Here is a 19,649-nt window from a genome sequence, read left to right as displayed (position 1 = left end):
ATCAGGGTGTATTTACTCGCAAATATTAATCCATCCACACACGTACCCCACCAACTCTTAGAATTAGCAGAAGTTTCCATTTCCGGTGATTTCTCAGCTAAAGATTTAGGCTGCTTAGATTCATGCGACAAAGTTTTAGCTGAAGTCGTATTTCTAGTAGAAATCTTTCCATGCCTATGTTTGCTTTGTAAAGTTTGCGTTTGAGATGATGTTTTAGATGGAGTCTGAAGCTGCTTTAGTTTATAAGTCGCACGTTCAGTCTGAGTCGATTTTTTTTTTTTTCCCATTGATTCCGAAATGAAATGCTCAGTCTGTGTAGATTTGTTGGCAAAAAAGTTTGGCTGCTTACAACCACTGTTCAAATTTTCTGTTTGAGTTGATTTTTCAGCTGTAAAGATTTTAGGTTGCTGTTGGGTTTCAACTGCAAAGTTTGGTGTCATCAGCAGCTCTATCACAGCATCAAATTTCTCTTTTTTTCAAACTTTTTCTGGTAGTATTTGGTCCTCTTGTTTTGTCTCAATGTATTTAATTCCCTATTTGAATCTCTTGAGTCTCAATTCATACATTTCACATATCACGCAATCTTTTTCTTTTATTTGAGCAGTATGTTTTCTTTTTTCCTCCTCCAAGTACAAAATCTTTTCCTCAGAACTCTCTTGTGCGTTTCTTGAAATCGTACATTCATCTATCAATGCTGTTGTCTTCCACTTCAGTTTAGTGACTTCGGCTTTCAGTACATGATTTTCTTCTGTCAGAGAGGATCGGATCTTTCTTCTTCGGATTCCAAAATTTGATGGTTCAGTGTTAGTATTGATATTTTGTGTTTTGATTTAGCAGTTTCATCTGAAAGCTGTTTTTACACTCTGGAGTTCCTTTTCTCTGTCTTCTGCCTCAAGTTGCAGATTATGCACACTTCTCTCAGCTTTTCCATCTCCTGCTCATATTGTGAGCATCTTTTAAGAAGCATCTCTTCCATTTTATTCTACTACTTAATAACAATGTTTCTTGCTTTGCTCTGTCCTGGAAAATGAATCCAGTGTGTTTTATAAACTAGTCACGTTATACGTCACCAACATTTAATGCGTCATAATGACAAACGGTTCTGACGATCTGTGCTGCCACGTCAGTTTTTCCTAACTTTTTACGTCAAGATAACTGTCTGTTGTGTACAAAGCGTGTGTTGTATTATCGGGCTGAGCATGTGCAGTGTCACGATGTAGGATTGATAGTCCGAAGAACCAGCACCAGAGAGGAAGAGAGTCAAGACACCCTGTAGCATCCCAGTTGAAAAGATGGTCCCTCAAACTGATGGTTCACGTTTCTTTATTCTACATCATTTGTACTGTTTGTACACAAACAGCATTTGTACACCGTAAGGGCTACAAACATACAAATAAAATACTATTAGTGGTTCTAGCCTTTTAGTTAACCCTTGTGCGTGCAAGGACAGAGGCATACGTAGAGGTCTATGGAAAATGATACAGGTTTTACGTGTGGGGTCAGTTGGAATCCATTTCGACATGCAACGGTTACCTAAGAACCTTACTAATATATAATATCATTAAATTTACAATACATGTATTTAATTATAACATTTCTATATTACAAAAAAACTAAAACGTATTCCAACTGTTTGACAGTTAATCAAATATTAACACTATTTCATGTCGAATCATAAACATTGCGCTTGATAAATACAATACTCTCGGCAAAACACTCACATTGTTCCCTCATCAACCGAGCACTAATTAATTGTTAAGACCTTAGTTGGACTTTTCCTTAGTTATCGCCCTTTAACTGTGACTCATACGCTCTCTTACTCTCTGCACTATGTCCAATACAGTTGTCAGTTATTGTCAGAAGTTTGTGTAGATCACTTAGCAACCTTGTCCCTTTAAAAAACCCTTTCAAATTAAAAGCATCGGTCGAAAGGTAACAACTCTTGGTTAATTGAGAAAACAACATAAAAAATATCTATCTAGGTCTCACTGAATATTGACATTCCCCAGTACAACATGGAAGTTTCTCAAAACAACATAAAAAAATATCTGTCTAGGTCTCACTGAGTATTGACGTTCCCCAGTACAACATGGAAGTTTCTCTCCAAGGACTCCTAAACGATTGGGTAATCTGAACTACTGTTTTCACAAACAGCCAAACTCATCCTCCCTCACGTAGGAGGAGGAACCCTGTCATGTTGCTCACCGTTTGAAATCCAAATACATTTACCAAGACGGAGAAGCAACAAATCCCGACTCCTGCTCTGTGCCTCTCAGCAATGGCAACTCCAGTGTGAAAGAGTATCCAATCCCTATCAAAGCGAGTGTTTCCAGAGCCAGAGCTGTGCATCGAGGTGAGTCCAACTACTTCTAGCTAAAACCTTTCAATCTCACACACCAGCTTCGACTTCTTCCGCACTAGAGCGCTGCCATGCCACATTCAGAGATATTCATGTTGTATTCTTATTATACGAGGGTACATTAGTATTTTACAAACTATTCCTTAGAAATAAAGGAATTTCTGTTTCAGAAAAATAGTAATTGGCTGCAATTTCATAAATCTTTGTTGCTATCGCTGCTTGTACAATACCTAGCAGGGTGTATTTACTCGCAAATATTAATCCATCCACACACGTACCCCACCAACTCTTAGAATTAGCAGAAGTTTCCATTTCCGGTGATTTCTCAGCTAAAGATTTAGGCTGCTTAGATTCATGCGCCAAAGTTTTAGCTGAAGTCGTATTTCTAGTAGAAATCTTTACATGCCTATGTTTGCTTTGTAAAGTTTGCGTTTGAGATGATGTTTTAGATGGAGTCTGAAGCTGCTTTAGTTTATAAGTCGCACGTTCAGTCTGAGTCTTTTTTTTCCCCCATTGATTCCGAAATGAAATGCTCAGTCTGTGTAGATTTGTTGGCAAAAAAGTTTGGCTGCTTACAACCACTGTTCAAATTTTGTTTGAGTTGATTTTTCAGCTGTAAAGATTTTAGGTTGCTGTTGGGTTTCAACTGCAAAGTTTGGTGTCATCAGCAGCTCTATCACAGCATCAAATTTCTCTTTTTTTCAAACTTTTTCTGGTAGTATTTGGTCCTCTTGTTTTGTCTCCAATTGTATTTTCAATTCCCTATTTGAATCTCTGACTCTCAATTCATACATTTGTCCTATCACGCAATCTTTTTCTTTAATTTGAGCAGTATGTTTTCTTTTTTCCTCCTCCAAGTACAAAATCTTTTCCTCAGAACTCTCTTGTGTGTTTCTTGAAATCGTACATTCATCTATCAATGCTGTTGTCTTCGACTTCAGTTTAGTGACTTCGGCTTTCAGTACATGATTTTCTTCTGTCAGAGAGGATTGGATCTTCCTTTTTTCTTCTTCGCATTCCAAAATTTGATGGTTCAGTGTTGTTAGTATTGATATTTTGTGTTTCGATTTAGCAGTTTCATCTGAAAGTGGTTCTATTTCACTTCGGTGTTCCTTTTCTCTGTCATCTGCCTCAATGTCCTGATTATACACAGCTTCTCTCAGCTTTTCCATCTCCTGCTCATATTTTATTCCAACTGTTTGACAGTTAATCAAATATCAACACTATTTCATGTCGAATCATAATCATTACACTGGATAAATACAATACTCTCGTCAAAACATTCAAATTGTTCATCAACCGAGCGCTAACTAATTAACAGTTTAGACCTTAGTTGGACTTTTCCTTGGTCATCTCCCTTTAACTGTGACTGGTACGCTCTCTTACTCTCTGCACTATGTCCAATACAGTTGTCAGTTATTGTCAGAAGTTTGTGTAGATCACTTAGCAACCTTGTCGTTTAAAAACCCTTTCAAATTAAAAGCATCGGTCGAAAGGTAAACAACTCTTGGTTAATTGAGAAAACATAAAAAAATATCTATCCAGGTCTCACTGAATGTTGAAGTTCCCCAGTTCAACATGGAAGTTTCTCTCCAAGGACTGCTAAACGATTGGGTTCTGCCATGCCACATTCAGAGATATTTATATTGTATTCATATTATATGAGGGTACATTAGTATTTTACAAACAATTCCTTAGAAACGAATTTCTGTTTTCTGAAAAACTTCTTAAATCTTTGTTGCTATCGCTGCTTGTACAATACCTAGCAGGGTGTATTTACTCGCAAATATTAATAAATCCACACACGTACCCCACCAACTCTTAGAATTAGCAGAAGTTTCCATTTCCGGTGATTTCTCAGCTAAAGATTTAGGCTGCTTAGCTTCATGCGCCAAAGTTTTAGCTGAAGTCGTATTTCTAGCAGAAATCTTTCCATGCCTACGTTTACTTTTTAAAGTTTGCGTTTTAGATGGAGTCTGAAGCTGCTTTAGTTTATAAGTCGCACGTTCAGTCCGAGTCGATTTTTCCATTGATTCCGAAATGAAATGCTCAGTCTGTGTAGATTTGTTGGCAATAAAGTTTGGCTGCTTACAACCACTGTTCAAATTTTCCGTTTGAGTTGATTTTTCAGCTGTAAAGATTTTAGGTTGCTGTTGGGTTTCAACTGCAAAGTTTGGTGTCATCAGTAGCTCTGTATGTTCACCCACAGCATCAAATTTCTCTTTTTTCCGACTTTTTCTGGCTTTATTTGGTCTTCTTGTTTTGTCTCAATGTGTATTTTCAATTCCCTATTTGAATCTCTGACTCTGTGAATTCATAAATTTTTCCTATCATGTGATCTTTTTCTTTTATTTGAGCAGTAAGTGTTTTTTCTCCTCCTAGTACAAAATCTTTTTCTCAGAACTCTCTTGTGTGTTTCTTGAAATCGTGCATTCATCTATCAATGCTGTTGTCTTCGACTTCAGCCTAGTGACTTCGGCTTTCAGTACACTATTTTCTTCTGTCAGAGAGGATCGGATCTTTCTTCTTTCTTCAGATTCCATAATATTCCGTGTTGGTATTGATGCTTCTGGGAGACGCTGCCTCGCAGTGCGGAACGGAGGCAGCTGGGTAAGACGATCCCCACTGCGTCTCACCCCGCTGAGAGACGCGGGGGCAGCGTTTGCCATCACACACCGAAGCACCATTGGGCACTGCATGTCTGGTTCCTTTTCACATGTAATGTACAGTTGACCATTGCACTCTTTACTGAAACCTCTTATTTTGATAAAAGATATCACCTGGTTGGGGTACACCTTGGCTCTTTTAAATGTAAAAGTGCAATAATTTTTAATTTCATTCCAGATTCCCTGGTTCACAATATGAGTCCATGTGCCTCTCTTCAAAATGGCGTATGCCCTTTTTTTTTAAACATATCCTTTTTACATGTGACTCTGGAATCATGCATCCACTGTTCAAATGGAAGCTCCGCATTAAAAGCCTTATCACCGTTGTTTTGTAAAGGAGACATGCGTTGGTCAAAAGGAGCGTCACTCTCACTGCTGTCTGTCTCCGTCATGTTCTTTTCATTATTATAATCAAGAGTATCCCAGATATTGTGTCTGTTTAATTTGACAAATGTGTAAAGGGCTTTTGTTGTTAGCTTTCCGCCAAATTTTTTACTGAGCTCTGTCAGAGAGGATTGGATCTTTCTTCAGATTCCATAATATTCCGTGTTAGTACTGATGCTTCTGGGAGAGGCTTCCTCCACGTGCGGAACGGAGCCAGCTGGGTAAGACGATCCCTGCTGTGTCTCACCCTGCTCTCTCTGAGTTGCAATGTTGCCATTTCTGTTTTTTGAAGCACAGAGGACTTCAATTACAGCTGTTTGGGGAACCAATGACTTCTTTGGCATCTGTTTAGCAAAATAACAATAAAAAAATCCTGTTAGTTGAATATGTTGAAATATTTCACATAACACAACAGAGAATCAATAGGTTATAGCTGTCACTGAAATCTTCAAAGCTGCAGTATGCAACTTCTGTATTTGTAAATGCCAATATTTTGCAATGTTACAGATAATCTGTGAAAATAAAAATAAGGACTCCTCTGTCTTCTCCCACTGCTCCCATATACCTATACATGCATAAATATCCATCCATCCATCTATTTTCTAGTCCCCTCATTCCTAGTGGGGTCAGGATGAGCCATAGTTCCTATCGCCAGCTAACATGTCAGGCGAGAGGCGGGGTCACCCTGGACATGTCGCCAGTCTGTTGCAGATACACTACTTGTATATATGTAGCACCCCACTGCTCTGTCCGCTATTAACTGGGATGAGAACATAAACTCACTGGTGGCTATTTGGGTTCGTTAAGTTCTGGTAGATACCACGCAGGTTTACCTATGTTGAGTAAGTCCTTACTCGTCCAATTACCATACACTCATTTAAAGTAACATAATTAACTCCAGACAACCCGCTACGTGAATAGTTTCTTTTAATAAGAACTTTGAAAAAATAAACCGTTTTTATGGAAAAACTTTTCTTTTCAACTGTCGTTTCAATATAACCAGAATTCAACTTTTGTCACCAACACTAACTCTATACATATACCAAAATTTACAATTTCAAACACAATATCACACATGGGCCCATACTCACTCACACACACACACACACTGTCCGGTACCGGTTAAAGTTTTCGTTGCAGGCCTGATGGAGCTAGGGTGCGACGTCGTTACGACACAATAAAAGTGTCTCAGACCTGCTCACTCAGCCGACGTCCTCTCCGTCAAGGTTGCTTTGCGAGTCCAATTTCCGTTAGAACTCCGCCACACGAGTTGCAGGACTCCTCCTCAATCATGCTAAAGCTAGCGTCGCCATGTTGACACGTTCCTCTAGCCACCTCGGATCAGCCGCAGTTCTCCTCCGCAGTTCTTCACTCAACCGCACTTCTGCAGGTTTCCTATACACCGTGTATAGATGTACTTGTGCAGAACGTGCGTAAAACTGTCCAGTTTTTGCTCCCACCTCAACCTCGCCATGCATTAGCAGTGGTCTCCATGAGCTTACTCCTTGTCTCTCCCGCGTTCTTCTCCCTTCTTCTTCCCATCATCCCATTGTTCAGTTCTTTTTTTTTTTTTTTTCTATGTTGAGTTCACTTGTCCCTCGTTAACCTAAACTACTTTATAGATGGGATGGGCAATTCAATGCAGTCTTTAAGCACACAAGTCACGTCCAGAAAATATATATATATATATATATATATATATATATATATATATATATATATATATAATATATATATAGCGCCTAGGGGGGAAAAAATGCTTTTCACCATTCATGTAGTATTGCAACTTTATTAAACTTCTGCATGGACTGTTTCTTTTTCCACAAATTTTTATTTAAAACCCATTCTAGTCTTGGGTCTAAATGGCCGTTTTGGTCTAATTTTGAATTTACCCTTATATTTTCACCTTAAAAACTATTTACCTTACCTTGTTTGGTATCATTATTTTCAGAACATCCTAAACTTTGTGATTTTACAGTGTTTGTTTCCTTTTGACAAAATTTATTATCACATTGGAGCAAAAAACACACACAGAAACAAAATCCGAGTAGAAAAAATATTGATATTTTTACTATAAAACTCACAAAAAATATTGAACAAACCATTTTTACAGTCTAACATGAAAATTTTTTAGGTAAATTTTAAGAATTTTTGTACAAACTTAGTAAAAAACAAATTAGTAGTCATATTTTCACCATATTGTGGGTAATTTCCCAGGCGTTTTTTTACAACTATTTACAAAATATGTCAATATTTCCATGACAAATTTTCTCCAACATCACAATGTCTCAAACCTCCCCCCCCACTTTCAACTATTTACAAAATGGGTGCCACAAGATAAACAAATAACTATATTACTTGTGCCATTGTGCAAAGCAGTTTCTGTCCATCAGAAGGCACAGTGGCACATCACAGCCCTCACATTTCCAGGGAGTGTCCTTCCTGACATTGTTCACCTGGAGGCAGTGTCTGCACTGCAGTCTGCCATTTCTGGCATTTTGCTGAGCACTAATGGGCACAGGAATGTGTTCAGCTGCCTTTTTCTTTGGAACACCTGCCATGTCCACACTACAAAGCTGACTGGCCATCTCCACATTGAAGTCTTTGTGCGTCATGGGCTTCACTCCTTTGGCTTTGCACAACTCTTGGTGTAGAATGTAAGCATTTACTGTGGCAATGTCAACCAAATGCATAAGCACAGTCTTGTACCAGCGATAAGTTTTCCGTTGTGCAGAGTAGTATTGGATGAGTTGATCCGACAGGTCAACCCCTCCCATGTATTTGTTGTATGCCATGACTGGTGTAGGACATGGAATGTCTTTTACAATCCAGCGTTTCTCTTTGTTCTTCACCCTCCTTTGCACCGTCTCACCTGAAAACGCAGGATGGATAGTGGAGCAGACAGACACCTCCCGTGTGTCCATCCACTTCACAAAGACCAGTGGGCACTCTCTGATCCATCTCACTGATCCTCTTCCACTTTTTTTAGTGAGAGCATTTGGCCTTCCTTTAGGACATCCCTTTCTGGATTCCCTGTAAGTGCCACAAGCTCCAAACTTTTTGCTGGCAAGGTCCATGAACAGTGTGGGACTGGTGTAAAAATTGTCCATGTAAATGTGGTAGCCGGTGCCCAGGTAAGATGGCTGAATAAGGTTCATTACCACATCATACGACAGCCCATGCTCACTGGCAGTGTGAGTCTTGCCAGTGTATAAGCTGAAACTCACAGTGTAGCCACTGCTTGACTCAGCCAATACAAACAACTTTAGTCCCCATTTAGTTGGCTTGTCTTTCATGTACTGGGTCATGCCAGTTTTTGCCTTTGTTGGCACCATCCTTTCATCGACTGCCAGCTCCCTCTTTGGGTGATAGTAAGCCTGGCAGGCATTGAGGATGTCATCAAAAACAGGCCTGAGTCTAAATAGTTTGTCATAGGCTGGTGTTCCCTTCTTCTTATCATTTTTGACATCCTCCTCAGGATTGCTTGGATGCAAGTTCCACATAATGGTCCTGAACCGGTCCCTTGTCATGACCTTCGCTGGAGTTGGAACAGACAAAAAATGATTTTGTCTCCAGTAGTCCTGGACACTTGGTAGTTGCACCAAGGACATGAGGATCAATAGACCAAAGAACTTATACAGCTCCTCTGTGTCTATTTCAGCCCATTTATATTTTTTCCCATTTGCTTGATTTTTTGCAGCATATTTGTTAGTGTTGTCACAGATGGTCTTGACTGTATCAGCTGCAAAAAACAACAAAAACAGCTCACTTGGACTGTGGTTGGTCAGAAGATCCATCTGTGGTCCTGGTGTTCTCCTTGGTTGAAACCGGCTGACAACAGGGGCTGCATCTGTGTCCTCTTCAGTGCTCCACTGTCCAGCCCGTGTTTCTGGTGCTGCCTCAGCCAGAGGAGATCTGGATCTTGCCCGAGTTCGCTGTGCTCTCCGTGGCGCTCTCCGTTGTGTGGGCCTCAACTGGACAGAGCAGGCGGGAGTTTCCTCCTCCTCCTCCTCTTCTTCACCGAACAAAATGGAGGGATCACCAACCTAGAGATGGAAATTAGCATGTAATCTGGTTCCGTGTGCATCTACTCCGATTATAATAATTTACTGTACATATCCTATGCCAAAAAAAGAAATAAAACAACAAGAACAAAACAAAACAAACCTCATCGTCAAGCTCAAACTCCGAGTCCGAGCCATCTGGCAGCGCGCCTTCGTCCTCTTCACATTCATACATGTACTTCAGGGCTTGCTCCGCAGTCATGTAGCGACTCATTTTGACACACTAAACACACTAAAAAACGTCTACAAACACTGCACACACACACTAGCACACTAACTAACACACGTACGGTCGAAAAATCTACTACAAAACACTACTTCCAAAAAAATCTAATCCAAAACACCACTAGCTAAATCCGAAATGTCAACTACGCGCCGTTCTCTACCCCCACAAAACTCTCTCCCGCGCTGCTGTTCCGATGGCAAATCAAAATGCTTTCTGATTGGTTGCTTCAGAAATGTGGTGAGTTTGCAGGAACTCGGAAAAATGGTTTTCATGATGCATTCGTTCACTTTTTGGTCATAAAACATCCACTGATTGCACTCAACGTGCGTAAAATGCGCTTTACGCTATGGCGAAAATGATCGATCATATTCCTGGTTTTATTTGGAAGTAAATATAAAACAAAATCAATATAAAAACACTACTTTTATAAAGTTTGAAGTCTCTACTGTCCAACAGAACTGAAATGCACACTTCTCATGCCGTCTTTTTTTTATACGGAAGCCTTTTAAATGCATGACGTCATGCCCGCCACATGGCGGGCGTCGACTAGAACAGGTTAAAAAAAGTTTTTACAACATTTTGAAATTTAGTCTGTTACGCTTTTTTGACAAAACTTCTGCTGTAGAAAAAAAAAATTGAGCAAACACTACATTTACAGTGAAGCCTTGTTTTTCTTAGGGTGGCGTTCTAAACGCGGATTGACGTAACACCGGTGAGTGTAGTTAACGCTGTTTCTGCACTCTAAAGCTGCTGCCACAAATACGATTTGAAGATGCATCACTATTTGCAAACAATTTTTCTTCATCAACATAATCTAAACTGGACAAATTCCTCGCTGATTGACACCAGTTTGACTACGAAGGTACGTGTTTTGGTTTTTTTCTAGCTGTTAGTTGATATGCTAGGATAGCAATAGTAATTTGTTAGCTGGCTAACATTACGTAGCCTTTCTGTTTTGGAAATAGAACGTATTTAGGCTCTAATCTTAATCAGATTTTTATAGTATACACTGGGTTTGCCACCCGTCATGTAAAATGCATGATCGGATTAAACCCTCCTCACTAACGCTAGTTTCACCACCCGCTCAGTAGCGACATTACCTGAAGCCACAAGTCCAAAACTTAACAGTTATGCCAAACACCCGCTGCTCCACCACGTCCTGAGAAGTTAAACTCCTGCTACGATCGAGACATGAGGAGGAAGACTCTGTTTTAGATAGATAGATATTAACGTTTCATTGGAGAAATGTGATGATCTATCTTAGCTGATTAACTTCTCATTTCTCCAATGAATATTTATCAAATGTTATGATTTAGAAGGTTAAGTTTCTTATACTTTGTCTTCCTGCGGCTGTAGACTTGGCAGTAGAAAATTAATAACATAGGAATAACAACTTCATGTCCCTTTTAACAGATTACACTTGATTCTGCTGTGGTGCCTGTGGAAACAAAGTGCATGAAGTTTGTGCTCAGGTGGGAAAACCTTGTGGATCACATGGTGGGACTTCTGCTTCAAACTGCTCACTACAGTATATTATTGTCCCTGTCATCCACCAGTTCACTGCGGACTGGCACCCTACATGGACGTCTTCTTAAGTTGTAAACCCTGAGTACATACAGTTGAAATAAAATTGATGTCTTTTGTAACTACATTTTCTCTGTCAATGACTTAAATTGTTAACTGTAGTAATTATGTTTGTGTAATGTAGTAACCATGTAAAGTGTTTAATATAATTATTAAATAGATGTTTTAAAGATACAGCCACAAACCTTATGTCTTTGGTCCTTAATGGCAGCTTTAATTTTAGCATTTCCTCTCCTCCACATACTTCGTTGCCAGATGTGTAAACTTTACAAAAAGAAGCAATTTAAATCTAAAAGTTGCACATATGTAGATTACTCAAGAGAAGCTATTTATAATAGTTTTTACAGAACTCTACACATCAATTCATTTATTAATAGATACATATATATATATTAATTACAGGATAGATACGCAAAGATTTCATTTCTAACAGCTGCTTGGAGTAGTGAGTGTTCATCCAAGAAGTGTGACTTGTAGGAGCAGGGAGGCTCTGTACTGGTTTATCTCCTTTTAAATCAAGAGGCCCATGATAGTTTGACATTAGACAGCAGATGTCCCACAGCTGATTGACTAAACCTGCCATGAACAGAGGAACAAGACCATCTCAGATATGGTGGGTTGTTAGGTCGGCTACTGTTGAGAAAGATGGACAACAAAACAAAAGGAGAAATTATGAATCACATCAGAATATGTAAACTATTTGGCAGATGGCGCTTAAATCAATATTTAAAATGCTTTTCTAAACAACAGTGTTGGAAGATGTAAGTGATTTTAGTGAAACTTTTAACAACACAGCACTGAAAGGCAGCGGCGTATGTTTCCTAACTGTGGCTAAAGCTGCTGCTAGCTGGTTTACTCTCCGATCGGAGACTGGTTCCTTTAAATACAGTTGGAGAATGGTAAATTGACAATGACTAATAACGGCTAACACTTAAATGCTGTTTTATTAAAGTTGATGAATAAAGTGAACCTTTTAACGTTACAACACTGACAGGCAGCGGTGTATATATATATATATATATATATATGTTCTCAAATGTGGCTAAAGCTGCTGCTAGCTGGTTTACTCTCCGATCGGAGACTGTTTATTTTATACACAGTCAGAGAATGATTTGACAATGAGCAATAACTGTTATCTAACACTTAAATGCTGTTTTATTAAAGTTGATGAAGTGAATCTCTAAACGTTACAGCACTGACAGAGCGGTGTATGTTTTTCTTAACTGTGGCTAAAGCTGCTGCTAGCTGGTTTACTCTCCGATCAGAGGCTGTTTATTTTATACACAGTTACAGAATGGTGGCTTGACAATGAGTAATGATGGTTATCTAACACTTTAATGCTGTTATTATTAACCTTTTTATTATATCCATAAGATAATGAGTATCCGTGATTTTTTTCAGTCAGGTTTCCCGAGGCAAAATCACACCGGAAGTAAAGATACACCGTTTCGAGTTATGGCGGCCATTGTCTGACGTCGCTGTGAAAAGGGTCTATTGGCCACCAGCTTGACAGCTTTCCTTTCATGGGAGCTCACTATGTGGGAGAGCGACCCCTGGTGGTTCCACATGTTACAGATTGGTTGGCATTTATATAAAAAACGATTTTCTAAAAAAAAGTCTGGGAGAAAGCTACGGTAGGCGTATATCTTCTCACCGCCACTTTACCTCTCGCCCCTGGCTTAATCTCTAGTTATGTGCTACTGTATGTGTAGTTTTTTTTTTTTTTTTACCTAGGTGACCGTTATCAGCCGGGCTTTGTCACAAAGTAACTTCCACCGCCGATTTCTTCCGAAATTCCCCCGCCGTAATCTTGGCAACAATTGTCGGCGGTCATAATCAACAGACGGCTATCTTGACGCACAAAGTTTGGAAAAACTGACGTGGCAGCACAGATCGTCATAAACGGTTGTCATTATGACGCGTTAAATGTTGGTGACATAGAATGTGACTAGTTTATAAAACACACTGGATTCATTTGCCAGGACAGGGCAAAGCAAGAAAGATTGTCATTAAGTAGTAGGGTAAAATGGATGAGATACTGCTTCTTAAAAGATGCTCACAATATGAGCAGGAGATGGAAAAGCTGAGAGATGCTTTGTATAATCAAATACTTGAGGCAGAAGACGGCAAAAAGGAACTCCAGAGTGTAAAAGAACAGATTTTATACGAAACTGCTAAATCAAAACACAAAGTATCAATACTAACAACACTGAACAATCACATTTTGGAATCCGAAGAAGAAGAAAGGAAGATCCGATCCTCTCTGACAGAAGAAAATCGTGTACTGAAAGCCAAAAACACTAAACTGAAGTCGAAGACAACAGCATTGATAGATGAATGTACGATTTTAAGAAACGCACAAGAGAGTTCTGAGGAAAAGATTTTGTACTTGGAGGAGGAAAAAAGAAAACATACTGCTCAAATAAAAGAAAAAGATCACATGGTAGGTGAAATGTATGAATTGACAGAATCTCTCAGAGATTCAAATAGGGAATTGAAAATACAGATTGAGAGCAAACAGGAGGAACAAATACTGCCAGAAAAAGTAGGAAAAACCATCAAAGATGAATTTGATGCTATGGGTGAACATACGGAGCTACTGATAACACCAAACTTTGCAGTTGAAACCCAACAGCAACCAAAAATCTTTACAGCTGAAAAATCAACTCAAACGGAAAATTTGAGCAGTGGTTGTAAGCAGCCAAACTTTTTTGCCAACAAATCTACACAGACTGAGCATTTTATTTTGGAATCAATGGAAAAATCGACTCAGACTGAACGTGCGACTTATAAACTAAAGCAGCTTCAGACTCCATCTAAAACATCATCTCAAACGCAAACTTTAAAAAGCAAACATAGGCATGTAAAAACTTCTACTAGAAATACGACTTCAGCTAAAACTTTGGCGCATGAAGCTAAGCAGCCTAAATCTTTAGCTGAGAAATCACCGGAAATGGAAACTTCTGCTAATTCTAAGAGTTGGTGGGGTACGTGTGTGGATGGATTAATATTTGCGAGTAAATACACCCTGCTAGGTATTGTACAAGCAGCGATAACAACAAAGGTTTATGAAATTGTAGCCAATTACTATTTTACTGAAACAGAAATTCCTTTCTAAGGAATAGTTTGTAAAATACTAGCGTACCGTCATATAATATGAATATAATATAAATATCTCTGAATGTGGCATGGCAGTGCTCTAGTGGGGAATCTGGTGGGTGAAATTGAAAGATTTTAACAAAAGTAGTTGGACTCCCCTCGATGCACAGCTCTGGCTCTGGAAACACTCGCTTTGATAGGGATTGGATACTCTTTCACACTGGAGTTGCCATTGCTGAGAGGCACAGAGCAGGAGTCGGGATTTGTTGCTTCTCCGTCTTGGTAAATGTATTTGAATTTCAAACGGTGAGCAACACGACAGGGTCCCTCCTCCTACGTGAGGGAGGATGAGTTTGGCTGTTTGTGAAAACAGTAGTTCAGATTACCCAATCGTTTAGGAGTCCTTGGAGAGAAACTTCCATGTTGTACTGGGGAACGTCAATGCTCAGTGAGACCTAGATGGATATTGTTGACTTCGAGGTGATTCTGGTCCACCATCTGGTGTCTTGGCCAGATGGTTCACCATCCTCCACTCGGGGCATTGTGTGTCATTGGACAGAATTCTGTGAAGAACTCTTCAATTCCATCAGCACGTCTTAAACTGAGAAAGCTGAGAGTGCGGACCTTGGGTCAAGCTTTCTAATCCCTGGTGCAGATGTCATTGAGGTGGGTAAAAAGTACCGCAAAGCAAGGCCCTGTGGGTGGATGAGATTTTCCCGGAGTTCCTGAAAGTTCTTGATGTTGTGGGGTTGTGTTGGTTGATGCAACTTTGCAATATTGTGTGAACAACGGGGACAGTTCCCCTGAATTGACAAACCAGGGTGCTGGTCCCCCTCTTCAAAAAGGGGGGCCATAGAGTGTGTTCCAACTACTGGGGGATCACACTCTGAAGCCTCCCGGGTAAGGTCTTTTCATGGGTTCTGGAAAGGAGGATCCATCAGATAGTCAGACTTGGATTCTGGAAGAGCAGTTAAATTTTTGTCCCAGTCATGGAACACTGGACTAGCTTTACACTCTCAGCAGGGTTATAAGGGTGCATGGGAGTTCTCACCCAAACGTAGACTGTTTGGGTGAGAATCCGTTTGACATTGTCCCTTTGTGAAACTTCTGGGGGTTACTCTGGGAATGTGGGGTACTAGGCCCTTTGAAATTGGCTTTTAGATCCCTATGTAACCAGTGATAAAGCTTGGTCTGCATTACCAGCAGTAAGTCGGGCTCATTTCCAGTGAGAGTTGGACTCTGCCAAGGTTGCCCTTTGTTACAGATTCTGTTCTAGGTGCAGCCAAGGTATTGAGGGAATCTGATTTGGTAGCCTTAGGCTCATGTCTCTGCTTTTTGCAGATGACGTGGTCCTACTGGCATCATGAAGTCATGATCTACAACTCTCACTGGAGGAGTTTGCAGCTGAGTGTGAAGTGACTGGGATGAGGATCTGTGCCTCCAAATCCAGGACTATACAGGGCGTTGCGTTGTCAGTGTCAGTCTTACACAAACACTTCCTCTAGCAAGATGCAGTGCCATGTCTGAGATACAGATAGTGATTAAAAACACTTTGCGTCATGCATCGGTTATGCATCAACATAACCGTCAGCCCTCAGAGCTGATTACACTGTAAAATTCAGCTTCTAGTTAAAGCGGAACTCACAAATACACTCAAGGGGGATACGTCACAGTAATCGGGTAAAATATGTTACACCGTTTATATTGACACAAAAATAATCAACAACTCAGTATGAAATTTTGTTGACTTTTAGCAACAATGATTTATTACAAAAACCACAAACTAATAAAATAATAATAGTTATACTGATTCGATTCCCGGCCCCGGTCTTTCTGCATGGAGTTTGCATGTTCTCCCTGTGCATGCATGGGTTTTCTCCGGGTACTCCAGTTTCCTCCCACAGTCCAAAAACATGACTGTCAGGTTAATTGGCCTCTCCAAATTCCCCCTAGGTCTGAGTGTGTGTGTGCATGGTTGTGTGTCTGTGTTGCCCTGCGACAGACTGGCAACCTGTCCAGAGTGACCCCACCTCTTGCCCAAGACGTTAGCTGGAGATGAGCACCAGCAACCCTCCCGACCCCATTAAGGGACAAGGGTGCAAGAAAATGGATGGATGGATTCATAGTTATACTGATAACTAAATCAGTAACCAAAAATACCTAAAAAATAAGTTTAGGTTAGATTTAATTCACTCAGTTCATGTCAGTAAAGAAACCCAAATGGTTAAATGTCCAAATATTCCCGATCCTTTTTAATGCGAATATTGTCCACAAAAGAGTTCCATATCCTGGGAGAATTTCTCCATTTCAATCCAAAGTCCCAATCCCAAAGGAAAAATCCAAAGCGTCAATCCCCTGTCCCTAAAAAATGAGAAAAAAAGAGTTGTACCATTAAAAATCCCCAAAAAGAAACGTAAAGTCCAGATCTCACCGGGAATATCTCTTTTCTACGAAAAATGTAATGAATGGACATCCAACTTAAAATCAGTAGGCCTAACATCAGCCAATCAGAGTGAAAAAATATTCTTATTTTGTGCCACTTTCTAGTTGCTAAATCTTGCATAAAACGACCAAATTAAAGATGTACAACAATGCCAGTTTAAACTTTGTTCTATTTGCAAAACGACAGTGCTCTGCAACATTAAAACATGGATAGAACTGCAACTACGTCAATCATAACTCTTCTTCTGTCAGTTGTTATGAAGTGTCACTTAGTAAATAATAACACTTTTAATGCAAAGTTGCTCTAAAAGTTGCATTAAAAGTCCATTAAAAGTGCCAACTTTGCATGATTTTGTAAATTATGATAATTTAATGCAAAGTTTGTACTTTTTAATGGACTTTTAATGCAACCTTTAGAGCATCTTTTCATTAAAGTGTTGTCATGAAGTGTCATTCATGACACTTCATGACAACTGTCATAAACATTCATAAATACTTCTTTATGTACATGACAGGTGTTATGTCATGTTTTTGACAGTGTCATGTCGGTCTTATGCACACCCCTTCAAATAAAGTGCTACCAAGAATTTAAACAGAATAATTATTTAATTGAGCATTTGGGTTTAACAAATCATAACATTGTGAATATTCACTTATACAATAAAGTTTTGTAATAAAGCAGCCGTATTATCCAAAGTTACAGTCAGAAGTTTATGCATTTATGTCTATCCATCCATTTTCTTCCGCTTATCCGGGGTCAGGTCGCGGGGGCAGCAGCTTCAGAATGGAGCCCCAGACTTCTCTCTCCCCAGCCACTTCTTCCAGCTCCTTTGGAGGAATCCCAAGGCATTCCCAGGCCAGCCGAGAGACATAGTCCCTCCAGGTTGTTCTGGGTCTTCCCCGAGGCCTCCTCCCAGTGGGACGTGCCTGGAACACCTCACCAGCTTCTGCAGCCGAGGATCAGACCGCCAGGGTCCCCTCCCTCGGCTGCCACCCATAGCACAATGCACCCGACCCCTTTGGCCCCTCCGACAGGTGGTGAGCCCATCGGAAGGGGGACCTACGTCTCCTCTTCGGGCTGAGCCCGGCCGGGCTCCGTGGGTAAAAGCCCAGCCACCAGGTGCTCGCCATCGTGCCCCACCTCCAGGCCTGGCTCCAGGGTGGGGCCCCCGTGACCCGCGTCCGGGCGAGGGAAAACCAAGTTCAAAGTATGTGTCCATCATAGGGGGTCTTCGGGCTACGCTTTGTCTGGTTCCTCACCTAAATTGGCAATTGCTGCCATCTGTTGGACTTTTAGGGAACTGCTTAACTTTTATGTTATTTAATTAGTACGGTTGTTTGCTAGCAGTACAGCAGATGAACACACGTGTTTGTTATGAACGCCGCATTCCAGGTCGAATTCTTCGAAGCAATGCCTGTAAGTAGCAGCTTATACTTGAAAACGAGCTTTTATGTTAACATATGACTTTCCCTCAATGGAATATATTCTAGTCAGAGACAGTTTCACTAACGGTTTTTCGGTAAAAATCAATCGAATAACCGTGTAACCTTTTTTCTGTTACAAACTGACTCCGGACCCCACCAGAGAAGGGAAAAGTTATGTGGCCCCCACAGAAAAAGTTTGGGGACCCCTGGTTTAGCTTCAGTCTTAACTTTTACCCAGGTTCAGGCACGTGGCGAGGGTGGGGGCTGGGTGCTTGAGCACCTGCCCCTTTTGCTCCTTGCCCCCAAATTGCCCTTTTGGTCATTTTTTAAATTATTATTTTCTAAGCCCTCTTCTGACACATAATAACATGTACTAAAATTATTTGGTTTTTTATTGTTTCTTTTTTTGTAAGCCCTCTGGTCACCTTGCTACATTTGACCATTTTCCCGTGATGCATGACGCAGTTGCCTCTCGCGCATTGAGATAAGGCGGCTAACAAGAGCTCAACGTAGCGAACGTTCCAGATTACAGAACAGTTTTTGGTGAATTAAAAAAAAAAAAACATTTTTTGTGAATAAAGTGGAGTAGACTTGCTACTTGTCAGATGACGGAAAACGTTGAATATCTTGTTTCTGCTTCAGCTTGGAGTCGCGGTTTAAGCGGCAGGAGACAGCCAGGTGAGGAGAAATTGTTCTTATCTATCTATTCAGTATTTTTCTCATACAGACATTAGGCTGTTGTTGTTGTGCTATTAGCTAGCTGATAGCTAAGGACTTTGCTAGCAAACAAGATAACCAATAAGCGTCTTCCCTGTATCGTTAATAATAACGGTCATTCTTAAGTATTTCTTATGCAATAGAGGCACATCGCCCGTCCATAACCGATCATCTCCATAATGGATATACGTCTTCTAATTTCCTTTGCTGCATACTTTACATTGCATTTATTCTAGCGTTAGGTAAATGTATCTTGAAGGAGAATAGCACTTAAATAAAAGTCCAACAAGGATATTCATTTAGAATTAAAAATAACTCACCCTGAATTACCATGATAGATATAATGTATGTAATAAACGTGTGTCATTAATGAAGGGGAAAAAGTTTAGGGTCTGGTTCGCAGAGTATGAAGTTAATTCTTTCCCCAATTATTCAATAAAAAAAATTAACCTCAGTTAAGTAAAATAAAATTGTAACCAAAACCTTTGGAATTGTAATGATTTCCTTTTAAAAAAACAAAATCTTTTGTTTAAAAAACTTTTTTTAAATTAAATGAAATAACCCATTTTTGTCTTGTGAACTTAAAGTTATTTGCCAAACAAACTTATTTGCACACATCAGAAATCTTTTGTTGTGATTTTAGGTCCTGCCCACGACGGCATGTGAGAATCACAAGCAAAACT

General features: G+C 40.0%; 1 long non-coding RNA gene across 1 annotated transcript; it reads right to left on the bottom strand.

Moving 5' to 3' along the window:
* Positions 1-1,306: 1,306 nt before the first annotated feature.
* Positions 1,307-6,953, bottom strand: LOC145552182 (uncharacterized). Its single transcript, XR_014088136.1, has 2 exons — positions 6,529-6,953; positions 1,307-5,753 (listed from the first exon to the last, which is right to left on the bottom strand). It is a non-coding gene; the product is annotated as an uncharacterized LOC145552182 (long non-coding RNA).
* Between the last annotated feature and the right edge of the window lie 12,696 nt (positions 6,954-19,649).

Source organism: Poecilia reticulata, chromosome 7 (genome assembly GCF_904066995.2).
Source record: "Poecilia reticulata chromosome 7, P_reticulata-male-v2, whole genome shotgun sequence".
NCBI classification, from domain to species: Eukaryota; Metazoa; Chordata; class Actinopteri; order Cyprinodontiformes; family Poeciliidae; genus Poecilia; species Poecilia reticulata.
Note: the sequence above shows the minus strand (reverse complement) of the source record. Positions and strands in the feature narration are given on the sequence as shown.